Here is a 26,281-nt window from a genome sequence, read left to right as displayed (position 1 = left end):
TAAAAAATGTATAGGCAAACTTATAGAGAGATTGTAATTTGGAGCTGGTTAATTTCCTTACATACAAGCCTCTTATAGGATTCTTCTCTGGGCTCAGTTCTCCTGAGTACTAGCTTTGTCGTAGCTTCTCTCTTTCCTCAAACAAAACATACTCATAGATTTGCTAAAAAGGTCAAGTAATTTTTTTTGTTTTTGTTTTTAAATCAGGTGCCCTAGAGGTTGAGGTTGAGGAATTGAGGTCAGTTCTTCAGACAAGTGTTTAATATTTTTATGAGCACTCTGTAAAGTTTTTAATATAGTCACATTTAATTAATACTGTCCATAGAAATTTAACACCAGCCTCTGTACAATACCCCTGTAAGGCAGAGGAAGAACATCATATGCAAATACTACACACTAAAATAACAGCATCCTGTTAAGACAGGTTTTTGTTTAAGTAAAACTAAGCTTGGCAAAGCAGCCATCTCAAGTTAATCCCACATTCAGGACTAAAGGTTTATTACCTAGTTTGCATTACTTCATGATTATAATGTGAATATCACAAAGATTATTAACATGTAACATGCACTTACAAAGTTAATTCTCCTCTAATATTGCATATATAGATAGGTTCACAATGTAGAATACTGTACACCATATATATGTATATTTTAATGTAAATCCATATGCTAACAACTGCCCACAGGTTTTATGGCCAAGTGTACTCAGGGCAAATTTATGTTCCAAAATTATTTTGCTGTGTTTTATCTAGCATTTTTAATGTGGGTGGAATGGCAGGCAGAGAGTCCTTCTGCATCAACTATTTCTGCTATAGCCACATGGGGCAACTTTGTAGACTTAGGAACTGTCAATTAAAAATATTCAAACTATTGGCTTTGCCTCGTCCCTTTACTCAATTGAGAAGTAGCTGTAGCCATTCTTTTTTTTTTTTTTTTTGAGACGGAGTCTTGCTCTGTCGCCCAGGCTGGAGTGCAGTGGCGCAATCTCGGCTCACTGCAAGCTCCGCCTCCTGGGTTCACGCCATTCTCCTGCCTCAGCCTCTCCGAGTAGCTGGGACTACAGGCGCCCGCCACCACGCCCGGTTAATTTTTTTCTTTGTATTTTTAATAGAGATGGGGGGGGTTTCACCATGGTCTCGATCTCCTGACCTTGTGATCCGCCCGCCTTGGCCTCCCAAAGTGCTGGGATTACAAGCGTGAGCCACCGCGCCCGGCCAGCCATTCTTTATAAAAGTCACCAAAGCAAAAACCGTTTGAATGTTTCAGAAATAGTTTTTAATGGATTTATTGCTTCAATTGTTTTATTTAGCGTAATTAAAATAAAAAGTAGGTCAGGCACTGTGGCTCACGCCTGTAATCCCAGCACTTTGGGAGGCCAAGGCAGGTAGATCACTTGAGGTCAGTAGTTTGACACCAGACTGGCCAACATGGTGAAAACCCATATATACTAAAATTACAAAAATTAGCTGGCCGTGGTAGTGGGTGCCTGTGATTCCAGCTACTTGGGAGGCTGAGGCAGGAGAATTGCTTGAACCCAAGAGGCGGAAGTTGCAGTGAGCTGAGATTGCACCACTGAACTCCAGCCTGGGTGACAGAGCAAGGCTCCGTCTCACAAAAAGAAAGAAAGAAAGAAAAAAAAGTACAGTGTCTAGTTCCACGTCTAATAACTCCTAAAACTTGTATTAAAAATTCAGTTGGTTTTAAATGATCCTAAGTTGCTCTCTTCACTTAGTGTCTTCACTTAGAGATCATTTTAATGGGTTTCTGTGTTCGGGCCATAATATATTTATGAGACATGACATAACTAGCAGTTTAAGAAATTTACTATTTTAAAAGCTTTTTCACACCTTTTCCAATTTAATTCTTTTCTGCACATAATACATGATAACATTTTTGGTATAAAAATATATTAATTTTATTTTCCTGAAATTAATTCATTTCTGATAAAATAACTTGATATTTTATACTAAATGTATTACTACTATAAATGTTTTCATGTTTCTAGGCCTGATAAATCATTTTGTATTTGAGGGACTGGGAGAAATGACAATATCTTACATTTGAAAATGTCTTGAGAAAGTACTAGTATAATCTGTCTATGAATACAACTTCACGTGAAGGGAATCAATTACACTTCTCTTCTAAATATTTAGGAAACATACTTCCCAACATCTTGTACTTCCAGGGTCATGAGAGTCTTTAAGTGGAGACACTATCCTTTGCATTTCATTGCATACTTATTCCTACTTAACTGGAGAACAATTATTATGATTTGTATCTCTTCACATGTGTTATGGGATTAAACAGTGTTCCTCCAAAATTCATATGTTGAAGTCCTAACCCCTAGTACTTCAGAGTATAATCACATTTAGAGATAGTATTTAAAGAGGTGATTAGGTTAACAAGGCATTAGAATGGGGCCCTAGCCCAATATGACTGGTGTCCTTAAAAGAAGAGACAGCAGGGATGGACTGGAACAGAGGAAAGGCCACGTGAAGAGGTAGCAAGAAAGTGGCCATCTGAAGCCAAGGAGAGGGTCTCAGAGGAAACCAATCCTGCTGGACACTTGATCTTGAACTTCCAGTCAGCCTCAAGAACTATGAGAAAATTAAATTTCTGTTGTTTAAGCTACCTAGTCTGTGTTATGTTTTTTGTGTAGTATGCTTCAAGATAAAGTGTCCTATAATCTTTAGCTTTACAGTGCTTTCAAAAGCTTTCACCAGTCTCTTTTAAAAACTTTAAGGAATTTACTTAGGATTATTTAGATCTATTCTAAGATTTTAAAAAACATCTTGCACAATTTTGCTGTCCTAATGTACCATGTCTCTTTGTATGATAAAATTCAGCTGTAAAGTGAATTTCCATAAGTTAAATGATATGTCCTAAGTACTTCTGTTCTTTTAAAAATTGGTATGTCTACACCAATTCTGAGTATCATGCTTTCAGTTTAAACAAAGGTAAATTATTTATATAATCTCTTAAAAAACATACTTGGTATTGCGTTTTTATATACGTAAGACTTCAAGTTTCCTAAAGGCAAAAATTCTATTTTATTAATGATGTTATTCTAATTCCCAGGGCCTACCACAATGATCAGCTCACTGATTTGCTTCTAAGGACACTATTTTATCTAAACAAATTGTAATAAAGAAACTACGTTATTACCAACAGTCATACTTCAACTCTTATTTCATTATTCTTCTACAGAAAGTATTTTAAAATAAAAACTGTTAATACTAGCTTCTACAATAGGGCTGAATGTAGTCATCTGAATGCTATTACTGTGGATTGTAGCTTTTGAAGTTAATTTTTCTACATTAGCATTCTAAATCATTACAAATTCTACTTTTGATATTTAAAAAGCTCTACAAAATGGAATTATAACTCGTTCAAATCACCAAAGAAAATAGATGCCCCAAACCCGTTTTTATACCTCCACTTATCAGGAAGCAAATCAAAAGTGAACATGTTTCTCATTTCATCATTTAAAGGGTTCAGTACTAGAAGCTTGGATAATTTTTTAAGCTAGAATACACTAAAAATTAACTGTGTAATTTTCTAGCTACTTAATTAAATATCATAGAAATATAAAATCTTGCATTTCTAAAATGTCTCAATCCAGTATCATTTAAATGTATGACGCCGAATTTTTTACATTCCTCAATTATGCATTAGCTTTTATGGCCATATTCTTTTTCTAGATATCATTACTGACATGTATTTAATTGAAGAGACTTAGAACTTATTTTGAGAATCTTTTTAGAATTTTTTTATGGTTCTGAAAAAATATAGAAACCTTAAGTTGTTACTAAATTAGCTTGGAAAGCTCTGAATTCTATGTAGCAATTAAAAATTTCCCACAAAAAGAATAAGATAAAGCGCATACATCTAATTATGTTTTAAAAATTACTTCCTACGTTAGGATTAAAACTTTGTTTCAGCCTTGAGTACACATGGAACAATAGACACCAGGGCCTACTTGAGGGGAGAGGGTGGGAGGAGGGAGAGGGTTTAAAAAACTACTTATTGGGTACCATGCTCACTATCTGGGTAACGAAATCATTTGTACACCAAACCCCAGTGATGCAATTTACTCATGTACCAAACCTACACGTGTACCTTCTGAACCTAAAATCAAAGTTGAGAGAAAAACAAAAACAACCTTTGTTTTAGTACACACTGGCTAGGTTTTGTTGTTGTTGTTTTTGAGACAGGGTCTCACTGTGTCACCCAGGAGGAGTGCAGTGGCAAGATCACGGCTCACTGCAGCCTCGACCTCCTGGGCTCCAGTGATCTTCCCGCCTCAGCCACTCAGGTAGCTGGGACTACAGGTACGTGCCATGAGCATTGCCCAGCTAGTGTTTCTGTGTCTTTTTTGTAGAGATTGGGTTTCACCATGTTGCCTAGGCTGGTCTCCAAGTCCTGGCTCAAGTGATCCGCCCACCTTGGCCTCCAAAAGTGCTGGGATTACAGCGTGAGCACCATACCCGGCATCTCATTGGCATAGTTTTAAGGTAAAAATGACTGTTGACCCTGGCACCAACTCATATTTAAAAATACATATGTTAAGTATTCTTTCTTTTCAATTTCCAGTCCTCACGCCCTTGCCCTAGACCTTACTACTTTGTGTTTGGATTCCTTCACAGTCTGCTCACTGGCATTCCTGCCTTCAGTTTCTCCCTTTTAATCCTTTCTAGACATCTCTGCCAGATTTATTTTCCTAGAATATATATATTTTTAAATAAGTTTCTTTCTAAGGAAAACAACAACAACAAAAAACTCTTAAGTGAACTGATAGGACAAAATCTAATCTACCAATCTTGGAATTCAGGGCTTCCAACCAAAGATCTTTCCAATTTTACTCCTACTTTTCAACACATACAGTTTTAACTAAGTCTCTCTCTTTGCTACTCCCCTCCCCACCCAGCATACCTCTTTGCTTCTCATTTCTTATTTCTCTTCATTTGGATCCATTAGTAGGGTGTAGAATGCATCTTCCTGTCCAAAGCTGCTTCTTGTCAGAGCTAAGCCCTGCCCTGACTATTCCTATATCCTGGGGCCAAAAGCTATTTGATTCCTCATGCTCTTAGCCTCTGGACCTTCAGAATCATGATAGGGTTTCCAGTCTGACTCTGAATACTGCCATTTCTAGGCAATTTCTCTTGTCATGCCATTCCCTACCTCCTTTCCCCAAGTAGGACCCAGGTTCATCATATTCCTCTTTAAACACATTTTAGACTTCAAGTCATGGTCCTCAGGAAGGGGGCCCAACTTCATAGCATTTCCAGCACCACACAGTTCAAATTTCTTTCCTCCCAACCCTAGGCTTATGGTCCCAGCAGCCTTGCATATACGGAGCCTGTTAAAGACATTATTGTGTGCTGCTCATAGAATGTTCTCCTGCATCTCTGCTTATTGATATACTGTCCATCCTTCAAGATTGAGTTCAGTTCCACCAGCTCTCTGAATCCCCTGAACCACAGGCATGCCTTCCTACTCTGAAATTCCTTTCTCTTACTCATTCTTTGGGAGTTTATTGTACACTGCCTGCTGAAGAAGTTAAAAATATACCACTCTGGCATACTGACGATTTCAGTTAAAGACACTTGAGGGGCAGCCGGTGGAAAAGATCACTCTAACAGTGTTGTTTCTTAAAAATAGAAGATGAAATTCCCATGTGAAAGATGCCCTCCCTTTACATCTTAACATCAAGAATGGGAAATTTAAACCAAGAAAATCCTATATAGATCTTGTTAAAATAGGCTGGGCATGGTGGCTCATGCCTGTAATCCCAGCACTTTGGGAGGCTGAGGTGGGCGGATCACAAGGTCAGGAGATCTAGACCCTCCTGGCTAACACAGTGAAACCCCGTCTCTACTAAAAAATACAAAAAATTAGCCAGGTGTGGTGGTGGGTGCCTGTAATCCCAGATACTTGGGAGGCTGAGGCAGAAGAATTGCTAGAACCCAGGAGATGGAGGTTGCAGTGAGCCAAGTTCATGCCATTGTACTCCAGCCTGGGCAACAAGAGCAAAATTCCATCACAAAAAAAAAAAAAAAGCTTATGTTTAAGACTGTAGAATTACAAATACAATAAATTCAACCTAAGAGCAAAACACACCATCAAAATAAATTGCTTAATGTATGACAAACACAACAATGAAAAAAAATAATTAAAAGAGACATATGTCTTAATTTTTAGGTTCTTCGCATCTGTGATTTTTTAAATATTTGCCTGATTTATCTATAGGAAAAATATAAGATAGTGACTAGCTTTGTTTAATGTCTCATAAAATTTTCATGAACAATTGTTAAAACTAAGTAAATTAAATAAATGTAAGTGGGATAGAAGTTTATAAATAAACTTTTCAATAATTATGTTTTTTTAAAGTATGCCTACTTAAAAATCATTTTCAAAATCTTTTTGGCAACTTAAAACTTTAAAGTTATACTAAGTTAAATTAAATGATGGATATTTGTTAAGTATCTATATCATTTGCAAATACGACATAATACTGAAAACTATTCATTGTGAAATGTAAGTTTAAGCTTATAAACTTTGGGCTTCGTATTACGGAACAAAGGACATTTGGGTCTGTTAGCAAACACATCCTGTGCCAGAGTGAAAAACTGTACTATCATCAAACATATTTCTAGAAATTATAAAATGGTGTTAATATATAGAATGATGTTATATAACAGTTCATAATTACTTTTTAGTTTTCTAGTTTTCACTAGAAATTAAGGTTACTAAGAATTAAAAATTCTAATTGATATATGTAATTAAAGCTACCAGTAATAATAAGGGAAAACAACTCTACATACAAAGCTTAAAAGGAAAATAAGATATATTTTTGGTAAGAAAAGCTGAACATAGGAAAGACATTTTTGTTAAGGAAAGAGAAATTTTGTTTTGTAAGGTTATTCAAAGGTTGTTTCAGAATCAATCAGTGAATCAAAGATTAAAAGTGAATGGATATGAAAAGTTGAAAAGGAAAAACAAGAGAGAATCTTGCATGTCCAAGCAGACTAAATTGAATAAATTCATTATGAGACTTTGGAATTTGGTTTTTGTTAAAAAGACAAAGTGTTTTTTGGAGTATTGGTCTGCTCTTGGTAGAAAAACATTATGAAAGATTTTTCTTTACCTTTAAAATTATCTACCTAAAAACCAAATAGTTCATGTTTTATAAAAATAATTTTCTGTGCTTCATGTTATAGTCACATTAGGTCTTTGATTCCTTAAGAAAAAGAAATCTCAATATTTAAAGAGCTAAGCATTTTATCCCTACAACTATGTAAGTTTCTATATTTGCCTTAAAAGTCTTCTAATTACATAAAACTTGTATTAAATAAATTTATACACATTTGTCCTGTTAATCTGTCTCATGTCAATTTAATTATTGGGCCCAGCCATAACCCTAAAAAGATGGAGATAAGGCCAGGCACGGTGGCTCATGCCTGTAATCCCAGTACTTTGGGAGGCTGAGGTGGGCAGACTGCCTGAGCTCAGGAGTTCGAGCCAGCCTGGGCAATACGGTGAATCCCCATCTCTACTAAAATACAAAGAATTAGCCAGGCATGGCGACATGCGCCTGTAGTCCCAGCTACTCCGAAGGCTGAGGCAGGAGAATTGCTTGAACCCAGGAGGCGGAGGTTGCAGTGAGTCGAGATCGTGCCACTGCATTCCAGCCTAGGTGACAGAGAGAGATTCTTTGTCAAAAAAAAAAAAAAAAAAAGGAGGTAAAATTTTGCCACCGTTACACTTCATTATTATTTAACATTTCTTATTCAGAGGCCCACTACACATCTTTACTTGAAAGTTCCTGAGGTATCAAAACCTCAAAATATCCCCAAATGCTTTATCTTGTTTGCCAAACTTGCTCCTAATTCTGTGTTCTCTCACTTAGTCAGTGAGAGCACCATTTATTCACTCAGTCATCCAAGGTAGAAAACTGGGAGTCACTTTTGACTTCTACCTCTTCCTCAACTTCCCATCCATATCTAATCAATCACCAAGCCCTAATTCATACCTTCTAAATATCTATAAAATCGATTCTTCTTAATCCCTAATTCAGGGCCTCACAATCTCTAATTTCTATTATTAAAAATCTTACCATTCTGTCGTTCCAACTTCAATCTAAATACTTTCCAATTCACCCTTCATGAAGCCAGAATGAGCTATTTAAAAGGCAGCTTAGGCCATGTCACTGTTTTGCTTAAAAAGCTTTCAGCAGTTTCCCTTTCCTTGACCTAAAAGGCACACCCGTTATCCGTGTTTATCTGTTGCTTCTTGTTTCTCACACCAAGCTTCGGTAATACTGAATTATGTGAGTTGTCTTGCATATCAGAGGTTCTTAACTCCCACATATTTGTGAAGGTGGGGTACCTGGAATGTCCTCTTTGCTCCTTTTCTCTTTACCTGGACATTTTCTACTAATATGTTCAGGTATCTTTCAGGGAACAATTCCCAATCTCTCTAGGTCAGAGTAGATGCTTCTTCTCTGAGATTCCATACCATCTGGAGTCTAACTCTACCAAACAGCAATAAACACTACGTTATAATATGTCTATTTATTCATTGATTCACCAAGTATTTATTGAACACCCACTCTGGGTCAGACACTTTTTGTGCCATGTACTAGATGATCAAGAAATGATTTTTGCTAATGAGTGACTGAATATATCCAATTGAACTTCAAGAGCAAGATTGTTATGTTTTAAAAATGTATTTCCATTCACCTTCATGTCCCCACCCTATATCTAAAGCAGTATTTTATATGTAGTATAGTTCAAAAGCTTCTTTAATTTTACATTCAGTCTTGATTTAAAGATGTTTTCAAGAAAAATTATCATTGATTATAGATCACCATAAAGATTTTGAAAAGCTATAAGAGCACAGAAAGTAAATAATGCCCAATAATATTTGTAATATCAAAAACCTTAATTGCTCATAATTTTGGTAAACTATCTGCAGAAAACTTGCCCCAGTGCATGAATTTTGGGGCCACAATGTCTGAAGATTACAGAGAAATCGTATGCAACAAAGATTCAAGTGCAAAAAGGGTCTATAGGAACATTTTGCTCATTTGAAAAAAAAAGAAAGAAAAAAATTCTCCTAATACTGATTATTTGCCATGGGAAAGTACTCTAAGCAGGTTGAAAAATAATGTAGCCATTGTGAAAAAGACCATTTGAAGATCTTTGGCTGTTGGCACTATGCCTATACTACCTAATGGTGAAGTCTTGCTTTGAGGTATTCTAGATTCTTCCAGATTTTACCCCATCACATTCCAAATGAAAAACAACAATAAAAACCTTCCAGATGACAGCTAGCAAGATTTTATAATGTCTCAATTCAAAGAAGGTATCAGTATCAGAAATACTTGAAAGCCAAAAGGATAAAGATAGAAACCCCAATAAAAATGAGCAAGGGTTAGGAATAGGAAATTTACATAAGATCACACTGAAAGATTGACTTGTGTGAAAAGATTTTCAAACTCATTAGTTATCAGAGAAACACAAGTTAACACAACAATGAGATATCACTAATTGCTATCACTCATGCTAGCCATCACTAATGCTCATATTAGATGTACCGATATTGGCATGTTAAAAATTAGGAAGTAATGCCAATCTTTGGCAGAAATGTTGCGATACAGGGATCCTGATGCACTGCCCGTAGGAAGGTAGATGAGAGCAGGCAATCTGATGAAGAAGCCGTCAGAACTTGGCCCCAAATTAATTAAACATACATTGAAGGCTCGACTCCATAAATCCAAAAGACATTCTCACTCAGGCTCATCAGAAGAGATATATGAAGATATTCAGCTCAATGTTATTTAGGATGGCAGGAGCTGGAGCATATCTGGACATCCAGCATCGGAAGAACAGTGAGGAAAAATGTAGTAAATGAATACCATGGAGTACAATGCAACAATTAGAAATATAGGAATAAAACCAGGAAGCGGATCTGAAAACCACAGTACCCAATCAGAAAAGTAAAAAGAGAATCTAAATTAAAATGCATACACAAACACATTCATGAGTTATATAAAACAATACTATTTTACAAGAGCACACACACACACTGAAGGTACACATTAAACATGTAGAAAATTAGAATAACCATTCTAACAGATGGAAGGAGAATGGAGATTAAAGGGAAGAAGGGAGGTAAGGAGGGAGGGAGGGACAGAGAGAAAGAGAGAGGGGAGGAGAAAAAGAAGCAGACTCTTTCTCTCAGTGTTGAGCTGTGTGAAGCTCTCTCCACCCTGTTTCTCTAAGTGTTTCCTTGTGCTGACTCCTTTCTTATCAACAGCACATCTCATTATAGCGTAATGATACATTAAATGTCTCTTCAGCTAATTTAGAAGTCACGTGGTAGTGGGTACCATGTGTCTGTCTTGTTCACTGCTGTATCCTCTACAACTGGTATGATGTTTGCACACAGTAGGTGCTCAAGGAATATTTGTTGAAAGAAGGAATGAATGCATAACTTTATACAAGGCTTACTCATGCTAAAAGAAAGAAAACCAAAATCTGAATTTAAGATCTTGAAAAAATATCACATGGATCTCTTCAGCATTAAATTCTGGGTTTCATCTCCAGAAAGACAAGTTCTTACATTTCATTCAAGTGAGTAAGTACAGCAGCAATTTTGTTTTGAATGATACTCATTTGTGGCACTAGCTGAACCACTTCTATATTAGCTAATACATTTAAAATGGAGAAAATAAAAATTTTTATCTCCAGCTTATTGTATCACAATGATAAAGAAACACTACTGCTCAAATAACAAGAAATACTATTTTGAAAATGAAATTTAAAGTATAAAAATCAGAACTTTCCCATCAAAATATGATTGTTATGCTTTCTTTTAATGGAATTTCTTAGCCACAAATGCTGTCAGTGAGTTTTTCTTTCAGTTTATAATTACTACAAAATAATTCAGACTAGCACTCTACCTATCAGTTTCACAAAGCATGCATTTTTAAAGTATATCACTCAGCACTAAATACTGTATTATACTGAACAAATGGCCCTATTCTTTCAATGCAGATACTGTTGATATTTGCATTTCTATGTTTTTCGTACTGGAATTTATAAATGCCTATCACTACTGCCTGCAGTTGAGAGAACTCTTACTAATGAATTAACTTGCATAAATACCCTAGCTTCTCTTTATAATAAAACTATACATCTTTTGGCTCATACATAGTATAGTGAAAATTTTCACTAGGCTTAATTCTTCTGGGAACAAATATTTTTGTAGGATAACTGCTCTCTTGGGAAATGAATTTCTATTCCAGGGCATAAGATAATTTACTTAAATATAATTTTATGACTGGGCATGGAGGCTCCTACCTGTAATCCTAGCACTTTGGGAGGCTGAAGCAGGAGGATTGGCTGAGGCCAGGAGTTTGAAACCAACCTGGCCAACATAGTGAGACCCTGTCTTAAAAATTAATAAAGTAATAATAATAATAAAAGAATTTGCTCTAGGGCTATGTTGATCAGCTCTACACTAACAAATTTTCACTGTGCTATTTAATTGTTTATTATTAGCAAATTAGAAAGAGCCAAATATCATAAGGGTTAAAGACTGGTTAATACAAACTAATTTGCACTTAGATAATAATTTCCTTGAAACGGCTAAATCTTCTAAATATTTCTTTTGGCTTTCTAATCATGTTTTATTTTCATTATACTTCCTGCTAAACTTCTTTTATCTTTTGGTCTTAAGCTCAATTGTTTCTTGGAAAGGCATAGAACTCACTCTACATGTGTATGATTAGTGTCACACTTTACTAAATCAGATCTGATAAATCAGAGTTCTGACACTCATATATATGAAACTAGTGAATCAGAAGATGATTTTCACCACAAAAATACCTATTAGGTACAGTATGCTGATTCATAAACATGGGAATTTAAAACAGCTATATTTTGTGCAAGAGTCTCCATTTCAGAAGCAGAATCCATGGCATAATCTTTACACAACTAAGACTTAAAATGATAGGCTTGATTTTCACTGCGCTGAGAAACCCACCATAAATACCCTCAAAATAGAGACCATGTTTCAATTGACAGCTTGCAATAAAATAAATTTTTTTTGTTGGAAATAAGAGAAACTAGATCCTGCTAAAAGAGAGACTCCAAAAATGTATAATGATTTAGGTAACAAACCTTTGCCTCCTCTGGCCCTTCTTACGAAATGACCACATATATTTGCTTGATTCTATCTTTATCACCTCTGTCTACTGCTTCCCACACCAGAAGAAGAGATTGAAGCAAACAAAAACAAAAACAAAAAAAGAGAAGAATTAAATTTATCATTCTTCAAATGCTTAAAGTGAGATTGGAGGAATGAGCCTATAAAATATTTGCAACCTGTTATCAACAATTCAGTCTGCCAGTAGCAACTATATCTTTCTTATTTTTGAAGGCTTGAAATTATCTATGAAATGGCAAGGTTGTTAAGTAGTTACCCAAAAGGTCAATATGCTCATAGGCTGCCAAAAAGATATGCATCTTCTCATATCTACAGGGAAAGAGGAGATAGCCCACTCTACATCAATGCTGTCATTGCGCACCCAGAGCCTCACTCACTTTTCAGTACTAAACTTGAGAAATACAGGCAAACTTGAATGCATTTGGAGGAGACAAATCAAAATATTTGGAGACTTGCATCATAAAGACAAAAAGGACAAAACCTAAAAAGGAAATTCAGGCAAGACACCGGAACTTTCTTTTAAAATAAGAAGTATCATATAGGAGCTAAATGAGTCCAAAGAGTAGAACTAGACCTTTGGATGAAAGTCACGGAGAGCCAGATCCAAATCATGTTAAAAGCTCCTAGAAAGATGGATTAAGGATCTGCTCCTAGAAAGATGGAGTAAGGATCCTTATCTTTTTATTTTGAATTAATTAATTTATATTTTTTAGATACAGGGTCCCACTCTGTCACAGGCTGGGGTGCAATGGCATAATCATGGTTCACTGCAGCCTTGAACTCTTTGGCTCAAATGATTCTCCCACCTCAGTCTCCTGAACAGCTAGGTCTACAGCCGTGTACCACCACATCCAGCTAATGTTCTAATTTTTTGTAGAGAGAAGGTCTCATTATGTTGTCAGGCTGGTCTTGAACTTCTGGCCTCAAGTAATCCTTCCCCTCAGCCTCCCAAAGTGTTGGGATTACAGACATGAGCAACCATGCTGTAATCTATGTCTGTCACTCTTATCTTTAAGTAGTGAATTCTCTGTCACTGGAGGTGTTTAGGAGAGGCCAATGACCCTTGAAGATGATGTAAGACCCTTGAAGATGATGTGAAAAGATTCAATCAATGAGGTAGTTGGATTAGATGGTCCCTTCCAGCTCTGATATTCTATTTTGATCTCTGAAGCAAAGTAATCATTGGGTTTTTTCTTTGTCTTCTGAGATTCAGATTAAAAACTGTTTCACTTCGTAATTTAATAATTAACTTAAAATATATACTACCTCAAATTATAATTTTGTAGCCACTATTCTGCACTTTGTGGAAACTACGTATAATTTAAATGTGCACATATACAGAGACTATATATACATTTGGAATATATATTTAGAATTGTATACATACATCTGAAATACATATATTTACATAAATATATATATAAAATGTATATATTTGGAATTTATCTCTTTCTCTTTCTCCATCCGGTTTAGATAAACTTTCCAGAGTTTACACCAGGATTTTTTGGTGATTTCACTCTTTTGGACCTCTAGAGAAATATTAGGTTTAGTTACACAGTAAGAGAGTAACGGAAGTGAAGGGACACACCTAAGTGTGCAGTTACTGAGTGCAGTTCTGTCCCATTCCTGGATCAGGAAGATAGACTAGTGTTCTGATGACAAAGGGCTTATGATTTATTCTCTATCAGAGACCTGTGTTTGTAGGTGGTGGAATGTGTCTTTAGTGCCAAAAGCTGTAAATGGTTTAAGGAGAGAACAGGTGCTCTCTTCCAGCACCTTTTTCCCATTCCTTGTTTCGAAACTTATTGGGGACTTCTTTTTCTTTCTTTGATTCCCATAGAAATATCCATCTTGCAGTATAACTTACAGAAAAGTCTGGCTGCTTATTGTTCTTAAAATAATAATTATTAAGAATTTACAATTTACTTTTGAAATACACAAAATAATTTGAAATACCAAATAAATTCACAATTTATTTTTTGAAATACAGAAAACATAATTTAACTTATGAAGAGCAATTAAAGTTATGGAAGGATGAACAATTTGTAGACATTGGTGAGCCTTATGAAAGGCTAATATTTGTAATTCACAAGACTCGTTATGCTCACTAGCAGTCCTAGTCCATACAACTACTGCTTCTTTCTTTTCAGAATAGAAAAAGATGTATAATTTTAAAAGTAATATATGTTTATCGTAGAAAGCCTGGAAAATACTGAAGAGTCTAGTGAAATAAACCCTCACACTCTTACTGCCTGAAGGAAGGAAATGACATTTTGTTATATTTACTACCTGTAATTAAATATAATAAAAATGAATCATACTCTATAAGTTTGTGTCCTATTTTTAAGCTTACATATTGTGAACCATTTCCCATGCATTTAGAGTAAACTGTAATTTGGATACTACATCTCTGCACAATGCCGACTACAAAAACCATTGAATATCTCTTATATTGGGCATATATCTAATTTGACAAATTTTGAGTGTTTCACCCACAAGAAATGTACAAATCTTATTCATATTTGGGTATCTAGGAACTTCTATAAGCCTAGCATATAATGGACACTAGATATGTTTATTATACTTTTTTTGAATTATACATAGCAATTAAAAACTGATTCAAAGAAAAACACTATTGAAATGGATACTGGGAATATTGAGAAATGTTTAAGCTCTGGATAGCTCTAGATAAAAAATTAGAAAGATGAACTTTATACCTAGATGATTTTATACTTCATCCATCTGTCTGTCTGTCTATCTATCTATCTATCTATCATCTATCTATATCTATCTATCTATCTATCTATCTATCTATCTATCTATCTATCTATCTATCTGAACAAACCATTAAAAGTCCCACTTCATATCTATCTATCATCTATCTATCTATCTATCTATCTATCTATCTATCTATCTATCTATCATCTATCTATCTGAACAAACCATTAAAAGTCCCACTTCTTCATTCCTACTTCGCCTTCCCTAATAAAAGTGGCCCTCAAGCTGAACTCTCTATACCTTTAGTACCAATCATTTAAGTGTTGTCCTATTGAACAAAGTGTTAGGCTACATCCATTCTCATCCTATAAATACTATTATATGTGGTTACTTCTACATCTCCTGTGTTATATCTGCAGCCCATCTCCCTGAGGGAAGCTAGGTGAAGGGTTCATGAGACTCTCACTATTAATTTTGCAACTTCATGTGAGTCCATAAATTATTTCACAATAAAGAAGTTTTAAAAAAACTCTTCTCTTGAAAAAATTACTAAGAAATATGTGTGATCTTGAAAAGTATCACATTAAGAGGAACATTTTTTATACCAAGCCTGAAAAATTTTATCAAGGTGAAGTCTTAAAGAGTTTGGCAGGTCTTATCGCTATAGAATCTCATGATTTCTAAACAGTAAACAATGTATCTAAAGTATATTTTATTCTCTTAATCATAAAATCATTTAAATAATTAATAAAAATATGAATATGAGGAAAACCTTCAGTTAAACAAGATGGATTTCATGCTTCCAAATAAAACTTTAAGAAATACAAGTGTGTTGCTTTTAATGTTGAAAGAGATTTAGTTTTCAAGAAGGAACAGATCTAAACAAAAATAGAATTACATTTCTATGCTAGATCTGAATGTAGTGATAGAATAAAAGATGTCGGCTTTGAAATGTGTCAGTTTCACCTACAGATTTATTTTCTAAGCCTATTTTAATTCTGCATTGATACTTCACTAGCAGCAGGACACCACTTGCCTGTCACATCACTATGTTGCTTGAGATTTATTCTCAAATACACTATTATCATCATTATATTGTTCATATTATAAGCACTGGATGGAAATTCTCACAGTGAAGAGGAATTAACCTCAAACAACAAACCAAGTGCCTACATTCAATTATTTTGGAATTTATAAGAACAGTTTCCATATTTATATTTCTACAAAGAGTTTGCCTCATGAAATCCATGAAGGAAAAGGCAAGAACCATACAATGACTTTTGCATAGATTACCTCTTCTCCAAAATCAACCAGTTGACTGCTTCTAAGACAAAGTATATTAAAATCATGTAACTTGAGATTTGAGACTAGTACTATGACTTTGTTTCATCATTTCTCAGTCTGTCAGTACTATTTTTTCCCATCTTCTTTCCTTTTATTTCCCTAAACCTATTTGTACAAATAGGTTCTTTCCTCTATTTTCCTGCAAGACATATTTTCTTTTGAACAATATCTTTTCCTGCATTTTAGGAAATCTAGAAGATTGTGGCAGTCATGCTAGAGGTCTGGCCTTTTTAGGTTAAAAATGTTATTTTTGGATCCTGACTTGGTCCTAGAATAGGCAAAAGGCCAAGGAGATGGAATATCAAATATTCTCTAATATAGATAAGTAAAAAAATCTGGCCTATGTAAGGAGACTCTCTCTGGTCTGGAACCCAGCAATCTATGAGTAGGTGAGGCCTAAAAGGACAAAAGGATTTAATTAGTGGAAGGCATTAATATGGAAGCAACTGGCTTGGATATTAACATGAGGGGCTATGGAGAGCCTCTGGAGTTCTGAGAATGAAGTGACATGGTAGTCAGACCTATAGACAAAGGGAGATACTAATTCTCCCCAACTGTTTCTGCACACTGTATCCTCTACCCTGGCATTGCTAGAAGTCAAACCCCTCGGAGTAAAGAGTAGCAGAAATATTTTAGCCAAGAAAATATTTAGTTAGGAATAAAACAATAAATTTATATTGAAGCTTTAGATGTTTATTACATCATTCAGAGGTTTCTTTTGTGTAAATTTACCAGATAGAAGTGTAATTTTGCTACACGCATAGGTTGTATAGTAGTGAAGTCATGGCTTTTAGGGTATCCATCACCCAAATAATATACATTGTACCCATTAGGTAATTTCTCATCATCCATCCCCTCACTCTTCCGAATCTCCATTATCTGTAATTGCACACTGTACGTCCATGTGTACACATTAGTTAGCTCCAATTTATAACTGAGAACATGTGGTATTTGCCTTTCGGCATCTGACTTTTTTCACTTAAGATAATAGTCTCCAGTTCCATTCATGTTGCTGCAAAGAATTGATTTCATTCTTTTTTTACGGCTGAATAGTGGTCCACTCCATATATATATACCACATTTTCTTTATCTAATCATCCATTGACAGACACTTAGGTTGATTCTATATCTTTTTGATTGTAAATAGTGCCGTGATAAACATATGGGTACAGGTAACTTTTTGATATAGTGATTTCTTTTCCTTTAGGTAGATACCCAGAAATGAGATTGCTGGATTGAACGGTAATTCGATTTTTAGTTATTTCAGAAGTCTTCATACTGTTGTTCATAGTGATTGTACTAATTTACATTCCTACCAAGAGTGTATAAGGGTTCCCTTTTCTCCACATCTTGCCAACATCTCTTATTTTTTGTCTTTTTAATGAAATTCTGACTGGTGTATATAATATCTCATTGTGGTTTTAATTTGCATTTCTCTAATTGCTAGTGATAATGATAATGAGCATTGTCTCATATATCTGTTAGCCATTTGTATGTCTTCTTTTGTAAAATGTGTATTCATGTCCTTTGCCCACTTTATTGTTTGAAGTTTTAATGACAAATTTCTTTAATTTCTATCTCCATAGCCAAAGGCCCTCTTTTAGTATAATGTTTACTATTTGCATTAGCGCCTCTTGTCAGAATTTTTGGCTACAGATACCATTGATCCAGGCAAACCTAGAAAAAGTGAAGGCTTTTGGCCCTTTGGAAATAACACCTATATATTATTTAGCATGTTGAATAGCTCTTCATTATTTGACAGTTTTGAAAGGTTACAGAGATCTAGGATAGTTAAAAAGCTACATATAACCCACTATTACCAGGAAGGAAAAACATACAAGTTTAAAGAATCATTTTTGTTTACTATGAAATGTAATTAATAACTGGCTTAATTAAGCAAGATTGTATGCCTTATTCTCAGGGCTTATTGAGTTGAAATTAGGTTCCTGGTGTGAAATGAAAAGGTAACTGTAAATTTAAACACAGTTTCATTTATTCATAAGAATAAAAAGATATAATCAAGGCAATTATGTTTCATACAAACTAGGGTTAACTCTGAAAATATTTTATAACCCGTCAGTCATAACAGACGCTAGCTAGTACTGTTGGTACACCCAAAATAATGTAAAACAAAAAAGCATTCCATAGACCATAAATTTCTATCTTCTTCTTCCCTATTATAAATTTTTGCTAGAATCTAATTTCTTATCATGATACATATGTACACATGTATTAAAATGTTTCCTAAACACACTACTTTTTAAAGGAGGCAGATGAGTGTCAATTGACTTGATCTTTATTACTTCTAAAAATCTTTGATTTACCAAGTCTTTGATTTTCTAAGGATTTCTAGGAAGTCCATCATGCTATCTTGATTTTTTTACTGTATCTTTTTGTATTAAAACAAAACGAAAGAAAACAAAATAAAAGTCATTCACTAACAATACTAATAACCATTGGAAATTTCTTTAATCTATTTGGAAGCAGTTCTAAAGAGAAATCCTACAGAATGAGGTCTATAGTTAGTGAAATATTTCACCTTGATACTATCAGAAAGGATATTATGGTGAATCAAGCAAGACATATTTTTTATGCTTTTCAATAAAAACATTGTTTAGATATCATGAGGTAGGTAAAAGAGTTATAATAAATGGTGTTTTCTCTAGTATAGCTGGGTAACAAGTAATTAAAATTACATGAAACATGTTTATACATGAATTTGAGTATAGATACCTTAAGAATAAAAGTAATTTACACAGAAGACAAAGTCTTTGTTCTTTAGAGGCATATTACCCAATTTAGTATAAGCAAACTAAGTAGAGTGTGGATATGATGACTTGAGAAAATATAGTCTCAGAGATACTTATGTCTTACATTTCATGTAATAACATTGTTACTTTGTTTGTCTCTGGTCATATAGATGACCTGTTTAAGACAAAAAATCACATTATGTATATTTCCCACATAACTGTGGTAGAGTACAAGTTATGACATAGATAGATAGCACATTGTTCTTTTCCTTTTGTGGGGTGTGTGGACAACTCCCATGCTTTCATATTTATAGACCATGGCCATAGGAAAAAATACAATGTTTCAGTACGAATTACAGGAACAAAAGATTTTTCCTCGAAAACCTCCATAATCTAAAGCTGCTATTAAGTGTTATAGGAAGTTTTACCAAAATATGTTGCTTTCACAGTTTTAAACTCTAGTCCAGAATTTAAAAGATAAGTCTATCTACCACTTTCCCCAAAGTTTTCTAATGGTGATAATACATAAATTAATGAGACTTTAAAAAATAAACTCTAAAGTTTATTTTATTTCACCTCAAACAGTTATGACAAAAGTTGTAGATCTTAGGGGCAGGAGATAAAATCATATTATTTTATACTCTGATGGGCTGTTCAGAATTCAATTTTTAAAAAATGAATACCTGCAGTATTTCCTAACAATTTCATCTCTATAGTCCTTAATAACTCAGATTTTTCTCTCCAAAAAAAGTCAAAGTTTATTTTCAAAATAACGCTCATTTTTCCCCCCATGGTATTCTGGAACTTCTGCATTATGGTGTTACTGGCATTTTAGTATTCAAAATTGTCTAATTTGAATGTCAATCTTATTAACCTTAAACATCTGCAAAATAGCATGATATCTGTCTCTGACTACTTACATTCCCGGTTTTACAAAATGTATGGATTTACGTAATAAAGAAAAATGGAAAAAACAATGGTAAAATAAAGTAAAAAAAAAATAATTATGTAAATTAGTAGAAACACACAGATTATAAAGTCCTACTTAATTTCTATAGTTGAATTGCAAATTTAACTTTGAATTTCTTGACAGCCAAAGTTAATACGGAGCATAGATTAAATAATTAGAAAAAATATATTAATTCTGCCATAGTAAGCAATCCTTTTGACAATTTAATTCTTTGGAAAGCTAGTGGGCTAAGTGATTGGATTTATTTTGTTAAGTTGTACTCTATCAGGCAGAACAGAATATAGACCTGCAAACAACATTTAATATGGGTAAAAGTTTTAGTCACTTCTATATCCCTATGGATTCATTTTTAATGGCTCATTTATTTCTTTTTTTCCCCTAAATCTCAAAGGAAGAGTGTGCTTTTAGCTGGTTCACTGGAATAGCTGCAGCTGTTCCATGGCTTATATTAAAAGTAAATAATCATCAATATTTGTAAACAGTGTACAAATACTTTCACATAAATTATATAACTTGATCTTAGCCTATTGAAATGGATATTATCTTCACTTCATAGAGGAGAAAACCAAGGCTGAAGAAAACGCACACCTATAAAACCGATGGAGTCTAAACCTACACTGTCCAAGATGGCAACCAGAAGCCACACATGGCAACTGAGCACTTGAAATGTTGCTGGTGTGAACTGAGATGTGCAATAATTATGCTAAGCGAAAGAAGCCAGTCATAAGAGACCACATACTATATGACTCCATTTGTATGAAAGTCCAGAATAGGGAAAGCTATAGAGACAGAAAGTAGATTAGTAGTTGATTAAGGTGAGGGGAGGAGGGATGAATGGGTGAAATGAGGAGGGGGAGGAATAGCTAAAGGGTATGGGGTTTCTTTTTGAGGTAATAAAAGTGTTCTAAAATTGTGGAGATGGTTGTACATATCTTTGAGTACACTAAAAACTACTGGATTGTACATTTTAAATATGCAAATATGTGCTGTATGAATTAATCTCAATAAAGCTGTTAAAAATAAGATATTTCTCTAAATTCAGTACCTTTTTAAAAGTACAATGTTATTTAAATTGTATTATATTTCTGTGACAGATTATTTTTGTAGCCAAAATATCTGTGATAACCTAAGAATATGCTTGTGTCATAATATTATTTGGAATATACACAGAACCCATTGTATAGAAACATACTAATAATGGATTAGAAGAAAATATTGCTAATATTAACAGTAGTTTGTGGGATTTAAAGTTTCTGCAATAATAGTACATTAAAATATTTATCCCCTAGGGCAAATATTATAACTTTCAAATATGACATTCCTCAAATCATATAAAATATTTCCATAAGGAAAAAAGTCCTAAATGGATCTAACATAAATGCAAAAGTCTACCAGTTAAGATCAGATTCAAGGAAAGGATACTTTACCACTCTCAAACTACATCTAACATTTGCCTTGAGTAGTAGTAACTTTAATTTTTAAAAAATGCATCATTAACTTTTAACGGGAAATAAAAGGCTATGTAAACATAAATATTCCTTCAGAAATAAACGATTATAAATGTTGAAGTACAGAAAAAATTATATTCAACAAATGTTACCCAAAGATTACTGCATAAAAATCAAATTTTTTCAATTTTAATTTGGTAAATTTAGTAAAACGTGCCATTATTTTCATAAAATCCTGGATTATACTCTCTTCCCCTTAGAGTTCAAAAGCAATAATAAAAAAATTATCTAAAATAAAATTACTTTTAAGAGAAAAATTGTGAAATTAAACAAACACTTGTGGAATTTTTCTGTTATCTCGACATAATTTTTCCCAAAATTTTACCATAATTATAGCTCCTTTAATGGACTCAGTAGTACAGTTTAAGTTTGGGATACATAACATGAAATTACAACAGAAAGGGTTGACGGCTCAGATTAAAGATTTTACCTACTTAAGTCATTTGGTCATGGTATTCTCAACTGCGAAAAGTCTTATTTTCTCTATGACCCTACAGTGATAACAAGTAATATCTTAGAATGCTGAATTAATCATAATTTTTTTTACCTACTTCTAAGTGTATCTTTTCATAAAAACACATGCTGCAATTTAAATTTAAGGATGTTTAGATGTTTTCCAAAATACTCTAAGGACTATTAATTCCAAGAGTATGCTTCAATAGACAAAGGGTTATTTGGTCAAAGTGAGTCAGGAAAAAGTCACCTATTCTATTTTGCTTTTGGAGAGTCACAAAGCACATAAACATAATAAAGGAATTTATGAAGTCCTGCAATTAAGAAAACAGATTAAAACTGTTTAACTCACATTTTCTTCTATACTTATTTGACTATGAAGCCTTATTTTTCTGCTTAATAGCAAATAGCTTCCAAAGAACTATTGTTTTGTAGGATACACTTTGGGAAACTCTGCTTTAAGTAAAAAGGTTTTCTGTTTTCATGATGCTTCATATTGTCCACTTTTAATGAGTAGCACATTTAAATGAGAAGAATTAGAAAGCTACAGGCATAAAAGCCCTTAATAAATATTGCTTCTGATTACTTTTTTGCCCTTGTCCTAGTTACTTTGTTAATACATTTAAAAAATTTACTTCTTATTCCTTTGAAAATATTGATAGCTGGAAAAAGATTTTAGATTGGCAAAAGATCGAATGTCATATTAATACATTAAATAGTGCAATGACCTTAAAAAGCAATGAGTCATAGATTAAAGTTTATGCTTCAAAGAACTACAAAGCAACAGTAGAAATGAAAGCTTAATTTTGCTTTCTTATTTGACAACATAACATACAATGCATATTTGGGGTTAGGAAGGAAAAAATTTCTTCTCCTCCTTCCCGTTTTTAGAAAGCAGCTAGTCATATTGATCTACTTTCTGCAGTAGCAGGGAACAAATGCAATATCTTTTCTGAACATATTTCAACCAACTGCTCCAATTAATAATCTGTTGTTGAGTACTGAAAAAAATGAAAATGAAAATTTGTACCAGATTGGCAAAGAATAAAAAAAAAACCTCACTAAGAAAATACTACACTAGCATGGCCAACAGTGGGCAAAAATAAGTTCTCTCATATTCTCTCTGAGAGGATATCAATTGTATAATACTTTTAGAGGGTAATTTGCAATATTTTTCAAAATTAAAAATTAGCATGCCCTTTTAGTTATTCTATTTACAGAAATTATCCTACAGATAAATCATACGTACATTAGGTCAGTACAAGTATGTTCATGGTAGCATTGTATAGAAAAGCCTAAATGCCCTTCAATAGGGCATTACATTAAATCTATGCAGTAGAAGAATATTCAACAGAGTTCCCTGAAAGATGAGATAGATCTTTATGTACTGACATGTAAAGATTCTAAATTATATTTTTAACTGAAAAACAGAAAGCAAATTGCAGTAGAACATGTGGAGGGTATATACTGGAATGTATGATAAAGTCTGTATGATTATGCAACAAAATGTTAACAGGGGTTATCTCTGGGAGATGAGATAAAAGCACAGGAGGTAGGTAAGTAAGGAAGCAATTTTTATTTTCTATTATAGGTATTTGTATTATTTTGACTTTTTAAAAATAAAAGTAGATATTGGTTTTATAAATCAAAAACACAGAAAAGAGAATATTTTTGATGCATGTTTTCCTGAAAAAAAAACAAAGTAATAATTATAAATAGGTGTATATTCATTAGAGATTTACAATTTGAAAATAATTTGCTATTATTTTACTGCATTTTCCTAGCTGAGCCACTTAACTTCAGTAGCTAAGTTTATGAAGCACAAAATAGATATTATGTAAATTTCAGTGAAGAAAGTTGTGCAGTAAATAATTAGTGGTTATATAAAATTATGCACAAAATCCCACATTTTATCAAGTGAAAATGGATTCTACTGTGCATTAATATTAGTAAAGACTGGTCAGAACAATGAAGTCATATTTTTCCGTACAAATCCAGGATATGTTTTCTTAGAATCTTTAATAAGATAATAAGCATAAGTATGAAGAATTGAGTGATTACAAGAAGCTTATAGTTATAGAAATCTAATTATTTCATTGCACTGATATTTCATGCAGTTGCTATTACCAAACTATTAAAATCCCCATTTTGCTGTCCTCGAAATAAGAATATAACCAAGAAAATCCTGATTCTCAATTCATAGGAGACATCTATGTGAAGTTTTTATAGATTAACCTGAGCTATTCTTATTGTTATGCCCAGGCTCCCTATGTTCAATGACTTAACAGGCAAAAAATAAAGGCCACTGTCTCGGATTATACCAGGACTATGGTTCAATAATTAAGCCCATCAGTTCAGATAATGTCTAGGAATTGCTCATTATCTTGATATCCTTTAGCAATGGTAAAGATACTCTCATTCTCCTTAATGAAATAAAAATCCAGATTTTCCCAAGTTAGCAAGGGTGTAAGAATTTCCACCTGGAGAGGCACATCCTGAGCATAATTTCTCTTATTATCCAAGAACTTCTTTGAGATTTTTCTAACTGCTGTTGCTACCACCATGTTGGTATATTCCTCCTCTAATCTGTTTTAAGTATGCATGATTGGGTGTACAACCTTTTTCTTAATTCCCTGAAGCACAGTAGAAAAATTGGAACAGTTAAATACGAACTCACTAAAGCATGTAGTATCAACAGCAACAACAAAATGTAGATTTTGATGTGAAACTAAATAACCTCATTTATATAATATGGCTTACTGTTGCTGAGATTGTATGGTAGGCAGAATTCTAAAGATGTTCCCCCCAAGATTCCATCTTGTGGCTATTCAAACACTAGACTAGGTAATGGTGTTAACATTGGGAGCTTGTCTTAGATTATCCCTGTGGGCCTAATATAATTGACTCCTTAAAAGAGAAGAGGAAGGCAGGAAGAGTCAGTTACACAGTTTTTTCAGAAGAAAGAAACAAAGGGGAGACAAGGTGGAAAAGATTAGAGGCTAAAAACACAAGAGGGACTTGACTCACCATTGCTGGCTTTGAAAATGGAAGGGTCCCATGAGCCAAGTAATGCAGGCCAGCTCTAGGAGCTGACAATGACCCTCAGCTTACAGGCAGCAAGGAGATGCTGACTTTACTCCCACAGCCACATGTAATGGAAATTCTGCCAACAACCTAAACAAGTTTGAGGAGGACTCATCCCTAGAGCCACCAGAAAGGAATGTAGTCCTGCCAGCACCTTGATTTTGGCCTTGTGAGATTCTAAGCAGAGAACCAGCTGAGCCACACTGTGTCTGAACTTCTTTCTGATCTAAGAAAGTATAAAATAATAAATTTGCATTGTTTTGAGCCTCTATATTTGTAGTAATTTTTTACAGTAGCAATAGAAAACTCAGAGTCTCCTAGACTCTAGCTCATTTCTTGTCTGCTTCCATATAGTGGACACCATCATTAGAGTTCTTTATTAAAGCTTTGACATCTTCTTTCAAGTCTAGAACCAAGCCCAAAGAGAAATGCATTATGGAGAGACTATTATCAAATACCACTTTTCCTCTATCTGTTACGGTTATATAATTAGCAAATGTTAATTTAATGATAGACACTGCGGCCAGCATTTTATAGTAAAAAATAAATATGGTCTCTGTCCTCAGGAGGCCTACAGTCGGACAATATATAGCCAATAGTTACTTATGGTCTATATCTATGTAGTTAGTAGTGAATTACAATCTGTTTACTTGTGTTTTTCTTATATGATCATTTGAAAATAGCAGATTATCTTATATCTAGGAATCCAATGTGTGATTATTCCTTCTTTGCCTATGTGATCAATTCGAAGAGATCACATTTAAGCATTTAAATTTATTTTACTTTTGTAATTGTTTATATTATGAAAATTTTTCAGTAGCACTTCATATTGATTAACATGTAAAAGCTAGAAATTGGGCATAAATGTGTGAGATCTTATTAAGCAAGAAGTCAGCTCAGTTCAGTAAAAAGTAAAAATATTACATATGCAGTACATAAATTTGCCATCCTAATGTAGTCCCTATGGAAATAGCTGTTATATAGAATATAGCCATAAATTTAAAAAGAAATTTTCCCACTACAAAGGCACCATCACCACACTATTAAACAATGAACTAACTTTTGTCTTTATTTCATAATTAATATTACTATGAAACCTTGAGAAAGTCACTTAATATGTTGCTTCAGTTTCACATCCACAAAATGTTCTTACTACCTGTCTTATTTCACAGAGAAAAGTAATTCAAATTTTAAGAATTGTGGTTATCTCCTTTAGATGCA

At 33.8% G+C, this 26,281-nt stretch overlaps 1 protein-coding gene across 48 annotated transcripts in view; it reads right to left on the bottom strand.

Annotated features, from left to right (window-relative positions):
* Positions 1 to 26,281, bottom strand: part of RIMS2 (regulating synaptic membrane exocytosis 2) — a 775,242-nt gene that overhangs the window by 56,533 nt on the left and 692,428 nt on the right. The window lies entirely within an intron of this gene.

This window comes from Symphalangus syndactylus, chromosome 7 (genome assembly GCF_028878055.3).
Source record: "Symphalangus syndactylus isolate Jambi chromosome 7, NHGRI_mSymSyn1-v2.1_pri, whole genome shotgun sequence".
Lineage (NCBI taxonomy): Eukaryota > Metazoa > Chordata > Mammalia > Primates > Hylobatidae > Symphalangus > Symphalangus syndactylus.
The sequence above is the reverse complement of the archived record's forward strand: the minus strand, read 5'-3'. Positions and strand labels throughout refer to the sequence as shown.